Source organism: Danio rerio, chromosome 11 (assembly GCF_052040795.2).
Source record: "Danio rerio strain M-AB ecotype USA chromosome 11, GRCz13ab, whole genome shotgun sequence".
Classification (NCBI taxonomy): Eukaryota; Metazoa; Chordata; class Actinopteri; order Cypriniformes; family Danionidae; genus Danio; species Danio rerio.
In genome coordinates, this window is record NC_141031.1 from 48,472,501 (window position 1) to 48,480,000 (window position 7,500).

Consider the following 7,500-nt stretch of genomic DNA (forward strand, 5'->3'; position numbering starts at 1 on the left):
GCTGAGATCAACTGTGGGAAACACAAGATCATCAAGAGCAATCTCCCCTGACCTTCTCACCTTTGGTTTCAGCACTGCTGTTTAAAACTTTACTGCTTAAACGATCACCCCCAGCCTGAACACCACTGACTACAGCACAATGTAGACTCGTGAGAGAGAGCCGATCTCCATGTTGGTCGGCTGAGAAGATGAGATAGAACACATGTAACTCCACGCTCTGCTCTCAGACTGAAGATGCAGCTGGATCATGCGTGTGGAGCTCTGACATCACAGTGAAACTCATTTTAAACGGCCGGACATCCAGAAATTATCAGACCAGGGGCGTTGCGAGGGGGGGGGGGCTTTGGGGGCTTAAGCTCCTGATGTATTGTCAAAAGCCCCTGATCTCTTGGAATATGTTGCACTTAAATAAAAATATGTTGTATAACATTTATTTTGTTATGTACGTACTAAAAATTACCACATACATCACGAACATTCCACTTAACGCAGCGTTTGTGTCAGGTAATTAAACCGTCAGCTGTTCAGCAGTACCTGTTTCTACCGGCAGGTGGGAGTGGCTCTGTTGTCACATGGTGTTAAAAAAATCCCGCCACTGCACTTCATTCATTTATTATTTTGAGGAGCTGAAGCTAATGAGGTAATAATACAACTCTTTCGCGAAACTAAATAGTTTTAACTACTGATGAAGCTTGTTTCCACAGTATAAAATGTGTGTAGTTTTGGTGACATAAAATAAATACAAGCAAAAAAAACGTAAATTGTACTAGCTTTCTAGATATGATATATTTATATGATATAGCAAGTCACATCTGTTTCTGTAATAGTTAAATCACAGTGAGTTTATGCATCTAGCTTATTATTATATAACTATATTCTACTGTAACATGCTATGTCAGTTTGAATCAAATTATAAATCGACTTTCTTATAAAAATACCTAAAATGGTTGGAAGAACACACAGTTGAAGTCTGAATTATTTGCCCCCGTTTATTTTTCCCCCCAAATTCTGTTTAATGGAGAGAATATTGTTTTCAGCACATTTCTAATCATAATAGTGTTAATAACTCATCTCTAATAACTGATTTATTTTATCTTTGCCATGATGACAGTAAATAATATTAGACTAGATATTCTTCAAGACACCTCTATACAGCTTACAGTGACATTTAAAGGCTTTAAAGGCAGGTTAGGGTAATTAGGCAAGTTATTGTATAACGATGGTTTGTTCTGTAGACTATAGGAAAAATATATAAAATCTTAAAGGGGCTAATAATTTTGACCCTAAAAGGTTTTTTTTAAAATGTAAAACTGCTTTTATTCTAGCTGAAATAAAACAAATAAGACTTTCTTCAAAAGGAAAATATTATCAGACATAGGCTACTGTGAAAATTTCCTTGCTCTGTTAAACATCATTTGGGAAATATTTAAAAAAGAAAATAAAATTCAAAGGAGGGCTAATAATTCTGACTTCAACTGTATAAAACATTTATTGTTGCAGTCGTGTAAATGATCAGTTAAAGCCTTTTTATTTTCATTCAGATCTTATTTTTATTCTACTACAGCAACAGCTTGATGCCTTCATTCATATTAGGGATTTCCTAGAATGTTCTACTACTTTTGTGAAGAATATATATGGAATTTCTGCTCAAGTATGATTAAAACAGGCATTACATGCATTTAAAGTGCTACAATGCCCACATCACCCTATTTTGAGGAAAACTGAAAAAAAAAATCCCTCTGAAAAAATTTAAAGTAAACATATTTCTAGCATATAGATCTTTATTTATTTTTTTTGTAGCCTTAGCTAGCCTACTATTTTTGATAGAATTGTTATTATGTAAAAAATAGTAGCCTATTGAATATCAATATTTTGCAAGGTATTGAATTTAGAAATTCCATTATCTTGACAACACTACACCTCAGTTAATCACTCTGTCCAAATGAACATGTTTGTAGCTTTGTATCACATTAGATAACAACTCACACTATAAAAATAAATCACATTTTCAGATTTGAAAACATGCAGAAAATTACATTTTCAAAAAACAAACAAAGTTCAAATCAGGAGGAGATAGGAGGCTCATAAGGTATGATATGGCTCATAACAGACTAGTTTTTTTCCTATTTGGATTTTACAAGTCTTAAAAACCCTTTATTTATTATTAACCATTTTTAATCCTGTTAATACGATTAGAATAGGTATATTAGTGCAGTGAATTAAAACTTCTTTTTTTGGGGGGGGGGGGGGGGGGGCCTTATCCCTTTCGACCCTAGCAACGCCCCTGGATCAGACATTGTAGGATTGCTTTATTATTGATCGTACAGACGTCAGAATTATGATACAAATATGATAATTATCAAGGCGGCGCAGTGGCACAGCAGCAGGTAGCGCCTCACAGCAAGAAGGTCTCTGGTTTGAGTCTCGGTTATGCCTCCTACACAGCATCATCATCATCATCATCAGCTGAAACTGTCCACATGGAGTCCCTGAATCCTGTGTGTTTTGTTTAACCCGTGGAGGAGTGAAACTCGCTGATCATCATGAGCGCTGATACTGACTCCAGAGGTTTTCTAGAAATATTCAGCAAATATAAGAACATTTAAACAAAGTGCTCTGCTGGATTTCATTTGCAGATTTCTCCTCCTTCCTCACAGCTCAGTTTCCCCTTGACATTTGCTTTATTTCACTGGTTCAATATTTTATTTTTGGTTTGCAAAACTTTATTCGATGTCGTGAGTAAATAAGGCCCTGGATTGACTCGGTGTTGACGCAGTGTTTAGGGAGAGCTGAGCTTCAGCATGCAGACCCTGCAGCTCCACATCTGTTCAAGACTCTTCACTGGGAAATCATGAGGCGTCCTTAATAAATGCTGAATAAAACAGAATAAGAGGATATTAACAATCATCAGGAGATTTGATAGATTACACACGTGAAAGTTCGAGCAGACCGTACATGTTCAGAGTCTGGGACCGTGAACTCTTTAATGTCCGCTAATCAGATCATTTCCGGTCTGCGTCACGCGCACAGGTGAGCGCGCGCTGGAGGCCAGAGCAGGTGGAGATTCAGTAAATGAGTGGATGAACGGGCTACAGCGGGCGGATATGCGCTCTGGAGCATGAAGGTGTGCTCTGCCGGAGATCATCCAGGCGGACTGAGCGAGGGAATGAGCAGGTAAGAGTGTGTATCAGTGTTATCTGCGGGTTACTGATGCGCGCGCGCGCGTGTGTGTGTGCGCATGTGCGTGCAGTCTTCATGATGTCTGATGGAATCTGATGTGGTGTACACAGACGCGTTTCAGCTCATGAATACTCTCAGGTTTAACGCAATCTGCTGCAAATGTGTGTGTGTGTGTGTGTGTGTGTGTATGTGTATGTATGTATGTGTGTGTGTGTGTGTGTGTGTGTGTGTGTGTGTGTGTGTGTGTGTGTGTGTGTGTGTGTGTGTGTGTTGTGTCACGTGGTGTTGGTGGGTCGGTGACGTCACCTACAGTTGAGTATTTGTGAATCGAGGATATTGATCTGTCATCGAGCTGCTCTTCCCGACACATGCGAGTCTGCAGGTGTGTGTGTGTGTGTGTGTGTGTGTGTTTATCTCCTTTATTTTGGGAATAACTACACTCAAACACACAGCAAAAAGCTGTATTTATTTAGAAACCTGCTGTCTTATTTATGTTACTCTGAGTCTGCTTTCACTGCTCCTGCAGCTGTGTTGCGCTGGTGTGTGTGTGTGTGTGTGTGTGTGTGTGTGTGTGTGTGTGTGTGTGTGCGTGTGTGTGTGCGTGTGTGGAGCTGTAGGAATGGCAGAAGGTGTGCTCTGCTCTGTTTCTGCTCTGATTACTCTTGTGCATCATTTATGAACCACACACACACACACACGCACACACAGACAGCAGTTTTGAGTGTAAGTTGTCAGACTTTACGTTGTACATTTTAACAAGTCCTATATTCACTGTAGTGTTGTGTTATTGATGGATCTTCATTCATTTCGGCTCAGTCCTGTATTCATCAGGGGTCACCACAATGAAATGAACCGACAACTATTCCAGCATATGTTTTACACAGTGAATCCCCTTCCAGCTGCAACCCAGTACAGGGAAACACCCACACACACACACACACACACACACACACACACACACACACACACACACTCATACACTACGGCCAGTGTAGTTGATCAGTTCCCCTATAGCGCATGTGTTTGGACTGTGGGGGAAACCGGAGCACCCAGAGGAAACCCACACCAACACGGGGAGAACATGCAAACTCCACACAGAAACACCAACTGACCCAGCCGAGGCCTTGATTGATCTTGAATATTTGAATTGGGTCTTAACTGTGTAATCTGGAAAAGAGAGCAGTAAATTCTGCAGTGTTTTTGAGGCATACTGTAGTGAAGTGCTGGAGTTCATCTGTTGTGGTGATTCTACAGCATACCTGTCAATCCTCTTGTCTTTCCTGGCATTCTCCTGTATTTTACAGTTCTATCCCACTATCATCCTGTAAAGGTATTCCCCGAATTTTCAGTCTTTCTCTAAAGGGTGGCCATGAACATCAAGAGCTGATCCTCCCTATACACAGCCCACACTGCTGAACCACCAGGGGGCGCTCTTACGCTCTTAAATTCTGCGCTTTCGCTTTGTTCAGGCATGAAAACACTGAAATAAATATAAAACCGCAGGATTCCCTTCCTTTCCATTACAATCCTCAAAACAGTCAGTTCATGTAGCGGTGTGCGGTCAAACACGCTAGACGCTGCTTCTCAAACTCAATCTGTACACTCAATTTAAAGCGGAACAGACATTTACACACAGTAATAATAATAATATCTAATCATGTTGATCTTGGTGGGTTTTCTTTTAAACACAATACATTTATTCTTTAATGAGCACAAACACAGTCAGGAGAGCAGTCGAATGCTTTGGTTGTGTGCATGTTAAAGGGACACCGCTGTTATCTAGTGTGATCAAACAAAACCTCCTAATGAGAGACTCATTCTCTGCTCTTTCATCAGAGTGTTTACATTATACAGTGAAGAGAAGGTGAATGAGGATTGAGCACTCGAGGGACTTCTATCCCTTATTTTCACATCCCGATGTTGACAGGTCTGTTCTACAGTCGCTATGGTAACACAACTAAAGTGATTGATCTGTTGTGGTGATTCTACAGTTGCTATGGTAACACAACTACAGTGATTGATCTGTTGTGGTGATTCTACAGTTGCTATGGTAACACAACTAAAGTGATTGATCTGTTGTGGTGATTCTACAGTTGCTATGGTAACACAACTAAAGTGATTGATCTGTTGTGGTGATTCTACAGTCGCTATGGTAACACAACAGCTACAGTAATATAAACAGATGTGCCAGTGCTGCAGCTCTAGACTATATTATACTACAGTACAGCTCAGTTTACTGCATTAAGCTAGCGTACACTCCAGTACTTTCTGCTGCTGACACTATTCTATAGCTGTGACGAGAGGCAGAACTAACATTAAAGCAGCTCTCATCACACCACTGATCAACATGTGGAGCTTGCTGGACTCTCAGAAGCTGTGGAGATCAAACATGTACAGCAGGAAACAGCAGTCCTCAATGTCTCAGAGTGTGCTTAGAAAACACTAAATAAATGACTAGTATTTCCTGTGTGTGTGTGTGTGTGTGTGTGTGTATATGTGTGTATGTGTGTATGTGTGTGCGTGTGTGCGTGTGTGCGTGTGTGCGTGTGTGTGCGTGTGTGTGCGTGTGTGTGTGTGTGTGTGTGTGTGCGTGCGTGTGCATGCGTGCGTGTGTGTGTGTGTGTGTGCGTGCGTGTGCATGCGTGCGTGTGTGTGTGTTGAGGAATCTCCTGTACTGTCTGTGCTCTGGGTTCTACTGGCATGGCTCCTCGTCTCTGAGCAGATCGCATTCAGCCCCTGCGGCACACACACACACACACACACACACACACATACACATCCATCCATCTGTCGCTGACCATCAGAGCGCAGAGGCTCCAGAAACTCCTCAAGATGTTCCTCAGATCTGTGTGTATTCTGAACTCCGAACTTGTGTGTGTATTTGTTTTGTGTGTGTGTGTGTGTGTGTGTGTGTGTGTGTGTGTGTGTTTCATCAGGTACAGAAACATGCCCGTCTTTCTCTTAGAAGCAATAAGCTGGCAGGGCTGTTTCTCAGTGCTGTTCAGGTGGGGTGTTTGATTGTGTGTTTGGTTACACACACACACACACACACACACACACACACACACACACACACACACACACACACACACACTCTATGAGCGTTGGTTGTGTAATGCTCCATCTGTCTGCTGCTCATCCAGTCTGATAAATATAAAGCTGTTGTGTGAGAAATCATATGTGTGTGTGTGTGTGTGTGTGTGTGTGTGTGTGTGTGTGTGTGTGTGTGTGTGTGTGTGATATGCTCATGAGTCTGACATTTACTGCAGACTAAAGCACATCTACAGCAGAGGCCTCTTAGCATGCGTGTGCATGTGTGTGTGCATGTGTGCGTGCAAGTGTGCGTGCGTGTGTGTGTGTGTGTGTGACATTGACTAAACAATATGTCCTATAGGGCGTCACAGTGTCTCAGTGGTCAGCATTGTCGCCTCACAGCACTCAGGTCTCTGGTTTGAGTCTCGGCTGGGTCAGTTGGTGTTTCTGTGTGGAGTTTGCATGTTCTCCCCGTGTTGGTGTGGGTTTCCTCCGGGTGCTCCGGTTTCCCCCACAGTCCAAACACATGCGCTATAGGGGAACTGATCAACTACACTGGCCGTAGTGTATGAGTGTGTGTATGAATGTGTGTATGGGTGTTTCCCAGTACTGGGTTGCAGCTGGAAGAACATTCACCGTTTAAAACGTATGCTGGAATAGTTGTTGATTCATTCTGCTGTGGTGACCCCTGATTAATAAGGGGCTTTAAGCTGAAGGAGAATGAGTGAGTGAATGTGTGTGTGTCCTGTTCTATCTGTGCATGTTCGTGTGCGTGTGTGTGTGTTCACTGAATCACTGAATCACTCACTCAAGCAATGCTTTATGATCAGATCACTTGCTGATTCACTGAATCACTCACTCAATCGACTCTTCATGAGTCAGTCTCCAGCTGTGTCTCATTTCAGTCGCTGCTTCCTCTGAGGGATGCTTGTGAAGTGCGCTGCGTCGTCGTGGCGTGATGAAGGCTGTCTTTTTTAAAACATCTCGAAGACTCCTTCAAACTCAGCTTCTGTTTCCAGGTAATGCAGGACACAGCCGGTGGATCCTCCTCGGCCTCGAAGACTCGCTGCGCGCTGATAACAGCAGGACGCTTCTGAAGGAAACTCTGGTGTAAGTGTGTGTGAATGAAGTGTATTCAGACCTGAGCACATGTTGAACACAGGAACAGCATGACATGTCTGAGTAAAGAGAGACGTCAGACAGTGTGTATGTGCATGTGTGGGTCAGAGGAAATCTCTCTCCAGCTTCTCTGTAAAATCACTACAACCTATTGTCATTACAGATGTG

At 42.4% G+C, this 7,500-nt stretch overlaps 1 long non-coding RNA gene across 1 annotated transcript in view; it reads left to right on the top strand.

Moving 5' to 3' along the window:
• Positions 1-3,010: 3,010 nt before the first annotated feature.
• Positions 3,011-7,500, top strand: part of LOC147834943 (uncharacterized) — a 5,111-nt gene continuing 621 nt past the window's right edge. The window contains exons 1-3 of the long non-coding RNA XR_015503088.1: positions 3,011-3,174; positions 7,233-7,323; positions 7,496-7,500. The exon at positions 7,496-7,500 is cut by the window's right edge and continues 621 nt beyond it. This is a non-coding gene — a long non-coding RNA (uncharacterized LOC147834943). The remainder of the gene's footprint in view (positions 3,175-7,232; positions 7,324-7,495) is intronic.